This window comes from Electrophorus electricus, unplaced genomic scaffold (assembly GCF_041902795.1).
Source record: "Electrophorus electricus isolate QZ-2024a unplaced genomic scaffold, ASM4190279v1 Scaffold347, whole genome shotgun sequence".
NCBI lineage: Eukaryota > Metazoa > Chordata > Actinopteri > Gymnotiformes > Gymnotidae > Electrophorus > Electrophorus electricus.
Window position 1 is genome coordinate 15,001 of NW_027658635.1, and position 12,907 is coordinate 27,907.

The following is a 12,907-nucleotide window of genomic DNA, read 5'->3' on the forward strand; positions in this document are numbered from 1 at the left end:
CAGGGGGCACCCCCCCACCTACGAACCTCCAACCGCGGTCCCGCCTGAGAAGGCAGGTCCGACAGATAGGAATAGCGACCCTCAGACAGGCGTAGCCCCGGGATGGACCCGGGGCCGCAATGTGCGTTCGAAATGTCGATGATCAATGTGTCCTGCAATTCACATTAGTTCTCGCAGCTGGCTGCGTTCTTCATCGACGCACGAGCCAAGTGATCCACCGCTAAGAGTTGTACTCTTTTATTTCAGGCTCAGTTTAGGTCTTTCACCACGACTACAAAGACAGGTTTAAAAGGTTTCACCAACCGGTCAGGCGCCCCCGTCTGCGAGTGTTGAAACGGGCGCGGGGTTGCGCTTTGCCCACACGCCCCACGTGGCAGACGAGTCAGTCTTTGAACCGCGGCCCTCCGCGCCCGCCCCGTCCGACCCCTCGAAAGGGGTGGAACTCACGTAGCGTGGGCCAAGCCCTAGGTACCTGCCGGGGGTCCCCCTGAGACTCCTTTCTGAGAGAGAGAAGCAGGGGAACCGGCTGCGCCACCCACCACCACCACGCCCCAGGACGCCGGTGGGCGGACGAACACAGGAAGGGCCATGGCCTGCCCCACGAGGAGCAGCGCTCGCAACCCCCCCCGGAAAGTCCGCTCGTCAGCGAGCAAGGGGACGGGGATGAATGACAAGGACAACAAAATAGGAAAACCCCTCGCGGTGGACGGAGGCAGCGGCCGTGCGAGCGAGAGGGAGGGCGCGGGACGGACCCGTACGACCCGCTCGACTCGCAGGCGCTTCTCCTGCCGGCAAGGTGAGGGGAAACCGGCCTTCGCCCGACGAGCGGGGACGCCGAGTTTTTTGAACGACGCGTCTCTCGCGCTGGAACCCAGAGAATACCGGGGCCTGCGGGGGGGGGGTGCTGAAGGACGACGCGGAGGAAGAGGCGGAGGACGAGGAAGGGGTGGGAGGGACTAGGCTCCTCCTTTATGCCTTCTGTCCAGCCTGACCTGCAAGCGACCACGTGTAACAGCAACCCCGAAGACCCTTTCGACCCTGGGCCCCGACGCGGGGGGACGGCGAAGTCGAGGGGGTCGGGAGAGGAGGCACGCCGGACAGCGTTACCCGTTAATGATCCTTTCGCAGGTTCACCTACGAAAACCTTGTTACGACTTTTACTTCCTCTAGATAGTCAAGTTTGATCGACTTCTCGGCGCTCCGCCAAGGCCCGCGAGGAGCCCCGGCGGGGCCGATCCGAGGACCTCACTAAACCATCCGATCGGTAGTAGCGACGGGCGGTGTGTACAAAGGGCAGGGACTTAATCAACGCGAGCTTATGACCCGCGCTTACTGGGAATTCCTCGTTCATGGGGAATAATTGCAATCCCCAGTCCCCATCACGAATGGGGTTCAGCGGATTACCCGCACCTCTCGGTGTAGGGTAGGCACACGCTGATCCAACCATTGTGGCGCGCGTGCAGCCCCGGACATCTAAGGGCATCACAGACCTGTTATTGCTCCATCTCGCGTGGCTGAACGCCACTTGTCCCTCTAAGAAGTTTGACGCCGACCGCGGAGGGCCGCGTAACTATTTAGCATGCCGGAGTCTCGTTCGTTATCGGAATTAACCAGACAAATCGCTCCACCAACTAAGAACGGCCATGCACCACCACCCACAGAATCGAGAAAGAGCTATCAATCTGTCAATCCTTTCCGTGTCCGGGCCGGGTGAGGTTTCCCGTGTTGAGTCAAATTAAGCCGCAGGCTCCACTCCTGGTGGTGCCCTTCCGTCAATTCCTTTAAGTTTCAGCTTTGCAACCATACTCCCCCCGGAACCCACAGACTCGTGGTTTCCCTCACGCTGCCCGGCGGGTCATGGGAATAACGCCGCCGGATCGCGGGTCGGCATAGTTTACGGTCGGAACTACGACGGTATCTGATCGTCTTCGAACCTCCGACTTTCGTTCTTGATTAATGAAAACATTCTTGGCAAATGCTTTCGCTTTCGTCCGTCTTGCGCCGGTCCAAGAATTTCACCTCTAGCGGCGCAATACGAATGCCCCCGGCCGTCCCTCTTAATCATGGCCCTGGTTCAGGAAACCCACAAAATAGAACCGGAGTCCTATTCCATTATTCCTAGCTCAGGTATTCAGGCGAGAAGCGGGCCCGCTTTGAACACTCTAATTTTTTCAAAGTAAACGCTCCGAGCCCCGTCCGGACACCCAGCCAAGGGCATCCGGGGGGCACCGGGAGACAGGGTCTGAGACAGGCGGTGGCACGCCTCGCGGCGGACCGCCAGCCCACTCCCGACATCCAACTACGAGCTTTTTAACTGCAGCAACTTTAATATACGCTATTGGAGCTGGAATTACCGCGGCTGCTGGCACCAGACTTGCCCTCCAATGGGTCCTCACCCATGGGTTTAGGATACGCTCATTCCGATTACAGGGCCTCGAAAGAGACCTGTATCGTTATTTTTCGTCACTACCTCCCCGTGTCGGGAATGGGTAATTTGCGCGCCTGCTGCCTTCCTTGGATGTGGTAGCCGTTTCTCAGGCTCCCTCTCCGGAATCGAACCCTGATTCCCCGTTACCCGTGGTCACCATGGTAGCCGACTATGGTACCATCGAAAGTTGATAGGGCAGACATTCGAATGAGACGTCGCCGCCGCGGAGGGCGCGCGATCGGCCCGAGGTTATCTAGAGTCACCAAAGCGGCCGGGGGGCCCGAGCCCCCCGGATGGGTTTTGGGTCTGATAAATGCACGCATCCCCCGAAGGGTCAGCGCTCGTTTGCATGTATTAGCTCTAGAATTACCACAGTTATCCGAGTAACGTGTGGAGCGATCAAAGGAACCATAACTGATTTAATGAGCCATTCGCAGTTTCACTGTACCGGCCGTGTGCACTTAGACCTGCATGGCTTAATCTTTGAGACAAGCATATGTTACTGGCAGGATCAACCAGGTAGTTTGCACCGTGGTCTGGGATGAACCACGAGTGACATCCGCCTCCCCTTCCGGGGGCTAGGAAGCAGCGGGTTGTAAGTGCGTGCGCCGTCAGGTCCAGACGCCATACAGGGCTACCCAGGACAGCTTCCGCGGCCAGTGTAAACGTGCTCGCGCACCGCCCTCTGGCCTTCGGACGCCGACCTCTCACCTTGATGCAAAGCTGTCCCATCCGGTCATGCCCGCACCGTACCCCGTCCACCTCCTCCGGAGGTGCGGACGGCCGACTCCAGGTGCTTTCGGCGTTCCCTCTCTTCACGCCGTTTTGATTTTCGTGGGCCGCTGGTGGGGGGACAAGGGAAAGACCTCGTCGAATTCCCTCCCCCCTAGCCTCGCTCAACCTACGTTTCGTGATGTAACCAAGAAGAGTGATTCGTGGGCCCAGGTAGGTTTGAAGAGGAGGCCAACAAAGCAGGGCACTCCCTTCCTCCCAAACCACAGACACCAGTATAGGACAACTGAGTAGACAGACTGGCCGTCTGAGTCTCCCCCAGAGAGTTCTGGGATGGGTTACAAATAACCCCCACCCCCCATCAGAGGCTTGACCCGCTAGAACCAGGGAGGATCTGTCAAAACCGCTCTCCACATCAGAAGTTCTGGATCAGCCGGGGCTGGTCGGCAGACGTCCACCTAAGGCCGTGGCCTAACCCCGTGTGGGGGGATAGCGCTCGCACCCGTACACGTGGACACCCGCTCGTCAAATGGCTGGCTCCTCACTTACCGTAGGGGGAATGGTTTGCCTACCCCTGGCGGGTCTGGTACTCCACTCTACCAAACAAGGAAGCAACACACCAATAGACCCCTGCAACACCGGGCAGCTTTGGGCAGTGTCACTACACTCCTCCTTGTTCTTCACGTTCCTTCCGTGGTGATTTTTTTTTTTTTTTCGTGGCCATTGCCGTGCATGGCTTCCCCATCGCTTTGCATGCTCTCCATTGCCTCGTGCTGCTTCACCATTGGTCTCACCTGGAGACCGAAGCCGCTCTCCCAGTAACCCGATGGTACCTGGCCAGAAAACCCCGTGCCCGATTTCATCTAGGACAAGGGCCAAACCACAGACCGTGCCCGTCCAGGGTCAACCCCTGGTCGGACAGGCCTGGTGGGTCGATACCATGGATGTGGCAGGCCGACGAGAATCCACTGGTACATTTACAAACACGCCCACCCTGGTGGCATGGCTGTACGACCCATCGTCGAAGCACGCTGCGGCGGACTGAGCCATTGGATCCAGTTGCCTGGGCGTACACTCAGCCCAACAGACGCACTCGGGTCGGGGAGAGCAAAGCAGACTGTGTGCCTGGATGTGCCCACTTCCATAGGGGAATCGGCATGATGGTTCACTTAACCCGAGGAGGGCTCCCCTCGCGGGATAAGCACCCCCCTCGGGGGATGGGGGGGGGGGGGGCATCCAGAGCACACCACTTTCCGGTAGGGGACAGGCGTTTGATCATGTGTCCGAGGGAGAGCTCCCCTTGCCGGCCGAACACCCCTCGGACTCCCCTTGGGCTTCCAGAGAACGCCACTGGATGAATTTAGTGCTTGGACCCCATTGATTCTCTTTGCTCTCCCATATACCCGACGGGACCTATTTGCAAAACCCCGTGCCAACCAGACCTCCAGGAAGGGGGCTGGCGGCTAACCATGCCCAGCAGGGTGCACCCTGGTCGGACACTTTGGGAGGGTCGAGAGCCTGGAAGTGCCACCCGGGGGAGTAATTCTGATTTCCGTTTTAATGCACTCAGGGACAGCCCGAGGACCTCTGTAGTGCACCTGAGGCGGACTGAGCCGTCGGGTCCAGGGGTCTGGAGTTCGGAACCTCCAGGGTTCACCTGGCTGTTCTCTTAGCCCGGCAGGGTGCACCCTGGTCGGACACTTTGGGAGGGTCGAGAGCCTGGATGTGCCACCCCGACGAGTAATGAGTTTTCCCTTCGTATCTCTTCCGGACCAGGTCCGATTCGCACGAAACTCGCTGGGCATGGCCAGGAGCGCCCCCTGCTGCCCACGCCACCGTCCCCGCGCTTCTACTCCCGAGGGCCGAGGAGACAGCGAAGCGTGGGTCGGGTCGCCTGCTTCCAGGGTCTCCCTGGTACTCTCCAGTCTCCCGAGTCCATCGGGTCCGACCTCGTATTTTTAGCCCAGACGGGGAATGAGAAAGGGGCCCCCGACCGCCCGAGGGCGGGCGCTCGCTTCTCAGCCTAGGAACGTCCGATTCCCACGAAACTTTTACGCCAGACGTTCCTGGCAGCGAGCGCGTTCAAAGGTGACCCGCGCTGCTTCTCTCCTCCCAAGGGCCGAAGAGATATTCGTCTTCAAACCCGACCGGCCCTGTGTTTGCCGCCCCGGCGGTTTTAAAAAATCATAGCGTAAAAACGGTGGGTGCGCTTCGCCTGCCGCTTGGACAGCGTTAAACGGCAGCCCCGGCTCTTTCCAAAGGGCCCTCAACCGACTTTCTGCTCCCAAGGAGCCCAGAGATATGAAACCGATAAATCAAAACCCCGTGCCAACCAGACCTCCAGGAAGGGGGCTGGCGGCTAACCATGCCCGGCAGGGTGCACCCTGGTCGGACGCTTTGGGAGGGTCGAGAGCCTGGATGTGCCACCCCGACGAGTAATGAGTTTTCCCTTCGTATCTCTTCCGGACCAGGTCCGATTCGCACGAAACTCGCTGGGCATGGCCAGGAGCGCCCCCTGCTGCCCAGGCCTGGCTCTGGGCCTGGGCACACTTCATTCACTTTGTACCTTTAAATCATACTACTACTACTACTACTACCACCAGAATTCCAGGGCCAAGAGGTCACACAGTCATACACAGCAAAGTAGCTCTGGGCCTGGGCACACTTCAAGAAGTTTGTCCCTTTATATAAGCCTAGAAATAGACTTCCAGGCCCAAGAGTTCAAACACATTCATGCCCAGCAAAGTAGCTCTGGGCCTGGGCACACTTCAATCACTTTGTGCCTTTAAATCATACTACTACTACCAGACTTCCAGGCCCAAGAGGTCAAACACAGTCATGCCCAGCAAAGTAGCTCTGGGCCTGGGCACACTTCATTCACTTTGTGCCTTTAAATCATACTACTACTACCACCAGAATTCCAGGGCCAAGAGGTCACACAGTCATACACAGCAAAGTAGCTCTGGGCCTGGGCACACTTCAAGAAGTTTGACCCTTTATATAAGCCTAGAAATAGACTTCCAGAGCCAAGAGGTCAAACACAGTCATGCACAGCAAAGTAGCTCTGGGCCTGGGCACACTTCAAGCACTTTGTGCCTTTAAATCATACTACTACTACTACTACTACTACTACTACTACTACTACTACCAGACTTCCAGGCCCAAGAGTTCAAACACATTCATGCCCAGCAAAGTAGCTCTGGGCCTGGGCACACTTCATTCACTTTGTGCCTTTAAATCATACTACTACTACCACCAGACTTCCAGGGCCAAGAGGTCAACCACAGTCATGCACAGCAAAGTAGCTCTGGGCCTGGGCACACTTCAAGATGTTTGACCCTTTATATAAGCCTAGAAATAGACTTCCAGGCCCAAGAGTTCAAACACATTCATGCCCAGCAAAGTAGCTCTGGGCCTGGGCACACTTCAATCACTTTGTGCCTTTAAATCATACTACTACTACCACCAGACTTCCAGGCCCAAGAGGTCAAACACAGTCATGCCCAGCAAAGTAGCTCTGGGCCTGGGCACACTTCAATCACTTTGTGCCTTTAAATCATACTACTACTACCAGACTTCCAGGCCCAAGAGTTCAAACACATTCATGCCCAGCAAAGTAGCTCTGGGCCTGGGCACACTTCAAGATGTTTGACCCTTTATATAAGCCTAGAAATAGACTTCCAGAGCCAAGAGGTCAAACACAGTCATGCCCAGCAAAGTAGCTCTGGGCCTGGGCACACTTCAATCACTTTGTGCCTTTAAATCATACTACTACTACCAGACTTCCAGGCCCAAGAGTTCAAACACATTCATGCCCAGCAAAGTAGCTCTGGGCCTGGGCACACTTCAAGATGTTTGACCCTGTATATAAGCCTAGAAATAGACTTCCAGAGCCAAGAGGTCAAACACAGTCATGCCCAGCAAAGTAGCTCTGGGCCTGGGCACACTTCATTCACTTTGTGCCTTTAAATCATACTACTACTACCAGACTTCCAGGCCCAAGAGTTCAAACACATTCATGCCCAGCAAAGTAGCTCTGGGCCTGGGCACACTTCAATCACTTTGTGCCTTTAAATCATACTACTACTACCAGACTTCCAGGCCCCAGAGGTCAAACACAGTCATGCCCAGCAAAGTAGCTCTGGGCCTGGGCACACTTCAAGAAGTTTGACCCTTTATATAAGCCTAGAAATAGACTTCCAGAGCCAAGAGGTCAAACACAGTCATGCACAGCAAAGTAGCTCTGGGCCTGGGCACACTTCATTCACTTTGTGCCTTTAAATCATACTACTACTACCACCAGACTTCCAGGCCCAAGAGGTCAAACACATTCATGCCCAGCAAAGTAGCTCTGGGCCTGGGCACACTTCAATCACTTTGTGCCTTTAAATCATACTACTACTACCAGACTTCCAGGCCCAAGAGGTCAAACACAGTCATGCCCAGCAAAGTAGCTCTGGGCCTGGGCACACTTCAATCACTTTGTGCCTTTAAATCATACTACTACTACCAGACTTCCAGGCCCAAGAGTTCAAACACATTCATGCCCAGCAAAGTAGCTCTGGGCCTGGGCACACTTCAAGATGTTTGACCCTGTATATAAGCCTAGAAATAGACTTCCAGAGCCAAGAGGTCAAACACAGTCATGCCCAGCAAAGTAGCTCTGGGCCTGGGCACACTTCATTCACTTTGTGCCTTTAAATCATACTACTACTACCAGACTTCCAGGCCCAAGAGTTCAAACACATTCATGCCCAGCAAAGTAGCTCTGGGCCTGGGCACACTTCAATCACTTTGTGCCTTTAAATCATACTACTACTACCAGACTTCCAGGCCCCAGAGGTCAAACACAGTCATGCCCAGCAAAGTAGCTCTGGGCCTGGGCACACTTCAAGAAGTTTGACCCTTTATATAAGCCTAGAAATAGACTTCCAGAGCCAAGAGGTCAAACACAGTCATGCCCAGCAAAGTAGCTCTGGGCCTGGGCACACTTCATTCACTTTGTACCTTTAAATCATACTACTACTACCAGACTTCCAGGCCCAAGACGTCAAACACAGTCATGCCCAGCAAAGTAGCTCTGGGCCTGGGCACACTTCATTCACTTTGTACCTTTAAATCATACTACTACTACTACTACTACTACTACTACTACTACTACTACTACCAGACTTCCAGGCCCAAGAGTTCAAACACATTCATGCCCAGCAAAGTAGCTCTGGGCCTGGGCTCACTTCAATCACTTTGTGCCTTTAAATCATACTACTACTACCAGACTTCCAGGCCCAAGAGTTCAAACACATTCATGCCCAGCAAAGTAGCTCTGGGCCTGGGCACACTTCAAGATGTTTGACCCTTTATATAAGCCTAGAAATAGACTTCCAGGCCCAAGAGGTCAAACACAGTCATGCCCAGCAAAGTAGCTCTGGGCCTGGGCACACTTCATTCACTTTGTACCTTTAAATCATACTACTACTACTACTACTACTACTACTACTACTACTACTACTACTACCAGACTTCCAGGCCCAAGAGGTCAAACACAGTCATGCCCAGCAAAGTAGCTCTGGGCCTGGGCACACTTCATTCACTTTGTGCCTTTAAATCATACTACTACTACCACCAGAATTCCAGGGCCAAGAGGTCACACAGTCATACACAGCAAAGTAGCTCTGGGCCTGGGCACACTTCAAGAAGTTTGACCCTTTATATAAGCCTAGAAATAGACTTCCAGGCCCAAGAGGTCAAACACAGTCATGCCCAGCAAAGTAGCTCTGGGCCTGGGCACACTTCATTCACTTTGTACCTTTAAATCATACTACTACTACTACTACTACTACTACTACTACTACCAGACTTCCAGGCCCAAGAGGTCAAACACAGTCATGCCCAGCAAAGTAGATCTGGGCCTGGGCACACTTCAAGAAGTTTGACCCTTTATATAAGCCTAGAAATAGACTTTCAGGCCCAAGAGGTCAAACACAGTCATGCCCAGCAAAGTAGCTGTGGGCCTGGGCACACTTCATTCACTTTGTACCTTTAAATCATACTACTACTACTACGCCTGGGCACACTTCAATCACTTTGTGCCTTTAAATCATACTACTACTACCAGACTTCCAGGCCCAAGAGTTCAAACACATTCATGCCCAGCAAAGTAGCTCTGGGCCTGGGCACACTTCAATCACTTTGTGCCTTTAAATCATACTACTACTACCAGACTTCCAGGCCCCAGAGGTCAAACACAGTCATGCCCAGCAAAGTAGCTCTGGGCCTGGGCACACTTCAAGAAGTTTGACCCTTTATATAAGCCTAGAAATAGACTTCCAGAGCCAAGAGGTCAAACACAGTCATGCACAGCAAAGTAGCTCTGGGCCTGGGCACACTTCATTCACTTTGTGCCTTTAAATCATACTACTACTACCACCAGACTTCCAGGCCCAAGAGGTCAAACACATTCATGCCCAGCAAAGTAGCTCTGGGCCTGGGCACACTTCAATCACTTTGTGCCTTTAAATCATACTACTACTACCAGACTTCCAGGCCCAAGAGGTCAAACACAGTCATGCCCAGCAAAGTAGCTCTGGGCCTGGGCACACTTCAATCACTTTGTGCCTTTAAATCATACTACTACTACCAGACTTCCAGGCCCAAGAGTTCAAACACATTCATGCCCAGCAAAGTAGCTCTGGGCCTGGGCACACTTCAAGATGTTTGACCCTGTATATAAGCCTAGAAATAGACTTCCAGAGCCAAGAGGTCAAACACAGTCATGCCCAGCAAAGTAGCTCTGGGCCTGGGCACACTTCATTCACTTTGTGCCTTTAAATCATACTACTACTACCAGACTTCCAGGCCCAAGAGTTCAAACACATTCATGCCCAGCAAAGTAGCTCTGGGCCTGGGCACACTTCAATCACTTTGTGCCTTTAAATCATACTACTACTACCAGACTTCCAGGCCCCAGAGGTCAAACACAGTCATGCCCAGCAAAGTAGCTCTGGGCCTGGGCACACTTCAAGAAGTTTGACCCTTTATATAAGCCTAGAAATAGACTTCCAGAGCCAAGAGGTCAAACACAGTCATGCCCAGCAAAGTAGCTCTGGGCCTGGGCACACTTCATTCACTTTGTACCTTTAAATCATACTACTACTACCAGACTTCCAGGCCCAAGACGTCAAACACAGTCATGCCCAGCAAAGTAGCTCTGGGCCTGGGCACACTTCATTCACTTTGTACCTTTAAATCATACTACTACTACTACTACTACTACTACTACTACTACTACTACTACCAGACTTCCAGGCCCAAGAGTTCAAACACATTCATGCCCAGCAAAGTAGCTCTGGGCCTGGGCTCACTTCAATCACTTTGTGCCTTTAAATCATACTACTACTACCAGACTTCCAGGCCCAAGAGTTCAAACACATTCATGCCCAGCAAAGTAGCTCTGGGCCTGGGCACACTTCAAGATGTTTGACCCTTTATATAAGCCTAGAAATAGACTTCCAGGCCCAAGAGGTCAAACACAGTCATGCCCAGCAAAGTAGCTCTGGGCCTGGGCACACTTCATTCACTTTGTACCTTTAAATCATACTACTACTACTACTACTACTACTACTACTACTACTACTACTACTACCAGACTTCCAGGCCCAAGAGGTCAAACACAGTCATGCCCAGCAAAGTAGCTCTGGGCCTGGGCACACTTCATTCACTTTGTGCCTTTAAATCATACTACTACTACCACCAGAATTCCAGGGCCAAGAGGTCACACAGTCATACACAGCAAAGTAGCTCTGGGCCTGGGCACACTTCAAGAAGTTTGACCCTTTATATAAGCCTAGAAATAGACTTCCAGGCCCAAGAGGTCAAACACAGTCATGCCCAGCAAAGTAGCTCTGGGCCTGGGCACACTTCATTCACTTTGTACCTTTAAATCATACTACTACTACTACTACTACTACTACTACTACTACCAGACTTCCAGGCCCAAGAGGTCAAACACAGTCATGCCCAGCAAAGTAGATCTGGGCCTGGGCACACTTCAAGAAGTTTGACCCTTTATATAAGCCTAGAAATAGACTTTCAGGCCCAAGAGGTCAAACACAGTCATGCCCAGCAAAGTAGCTGTGGGCCTGGGCACACTTCATTCACTTTGTACCTTTAAATCATACTACTACTACTACTACTACTACTACTACTACTACTACTACTACTACCAGACTTCCAGGCCCAAGAGTTCAAACACATTCATGCCCAGCAAAGTAGCTCTGGGCCTGGGCACACTTCAAGATGTTTGACCCTTTATATAAGCCTAGAAATAGACTTCCAGAGCCAAGAGGTCAAACACAGTCATGCCCAGCAAAGTAGCTCTGGGCCTGGGCACACTTCAATCACTTTGTGCCTTTAAATCATACTACTACTACCAGACTTCCAGGCCCAAGAGTTCAAACACATTCATGCCCAGCAAAGTAGCTCTGGGCCTGGGCACACTTCAAGATGTTTGACCCTGTATATAAGCCTAGAAATAGACTTCCAGAGCCAAGAGGTCAAACACAGTCATGCCCAGCAAAGTAGCTCTGGGCCTGGGCACACTTCATTCACTTTGTACCTTTAAATCATACTACTACTACCAGACTTCCAGGCCCAAGACGTCAAACACAGTCATGCCCAGCAAAGTAGCTCTGGGCCTGGGCACACTTCATTCACTTTGTACCTTTAAATCATACTACTACTACTACTACTACTACTACTACTACTACTACTACTACCAGACTTCCAGGCCCAAGAGTTCAAACACATTCATGCCCAGCAAAGTAGCTCTGGGCCTGGGCACACTTCAATCACTTTGTGCCTTTAAATCATACTACTACTACCACCAGACTTCCAGGCCCAAGAGGTCAAACACAGTCATGCCCAGCAAAGTAGCTCTGGGCCTGGGCACACTTCAATCACTTTGTGCCTTTAAATCATACTACTACTACCAGACTTCCAGGCCCAAGAGTTCAAACACATTCATGCCCAGCAAAGTAGCTCTGGGCCTGGGCACACTTCAATCACTTTGTGCCTTTAAATCATACTACTACTACTACCACCAGACTTCCAGACCCAAGAGGTCAAACACAGTCATGCCCAGCAAAGTAGCTCTGGGCCTGGGCACACTTCAATCACTTTGTGCCTTTAAATCATACTACTACTACCAGACTTCCAGGCCCAAGAGTTCAAACACATTCATGCCCAGCAAAGTAGCTCTGGGCCTGGGCACACTTCAAGATGTTTGACCCTGTATATAAGCCTAGAAATAGACTTCCAGAGCCAAGAGGTCAAACACAGTCATGCACAGCAAAGTAGCTCTGGGCCTGGGCACACTTCATTCACTTTGTGCCTTTAAATCATACTACTACTACCAGACTTCCAGGCCCAAGAGTTCAAACACATTCATGCCCAGCAAAGTAGCTCTGGGCCTGGGCACACTTCAATCACTTTGTGCCTTTAAATCATACTACTACTACCAGACTTCCAGGCCCCAGAGGTCAAACACAGTCATGCCCAGCAAAGTAGCTCTGGGCCTGGGCACACTTCAAGAAGTTTGACCCTTTATATAAGCCTAGAAATAGACTTCCAGAGCCAAGAGGTCAAACACAGTCATGCCCAGCAAAGTAGCTCTGGGCCTGGGCACACTTCATTCACTTTGTACCTTTAAATCATACTACTACTACCAGACTTCCAGGCCCAAGACGTCAA

General features: G+C 52.4%; 2 non-coding genes across 2 annotated transcripts; both read right to left on the bottom strand.

Moving 5' to 3' along the window:
- Positions 1 to 75: 75 nt before the first annotated feature.
- On the bottom strand, positions 76 to 229 carry LOC145655797 (5.8S ribosomal RNA). The gene has a single exon (XR_014121716.1). It is a non-coding gene; the product is annotated as a 5.8S ribosomal RNA (ribosomal RNA).
- Positions 230 to 1,111: 882 nt separating this feature from the next.
- Positions 1,112 to 2,950, bottom strand: LOC145655799 (18S ribosomal RNA). Its single transcript, XR_014121718.1, has one exon. It is a non-coding gene; the product is annotated as an 18S ribosomal RNA (ribosomal RNA).
- Between the last annotated feature and the right edge of the window lie 9,957 nt (positions 2,951 to 12,907).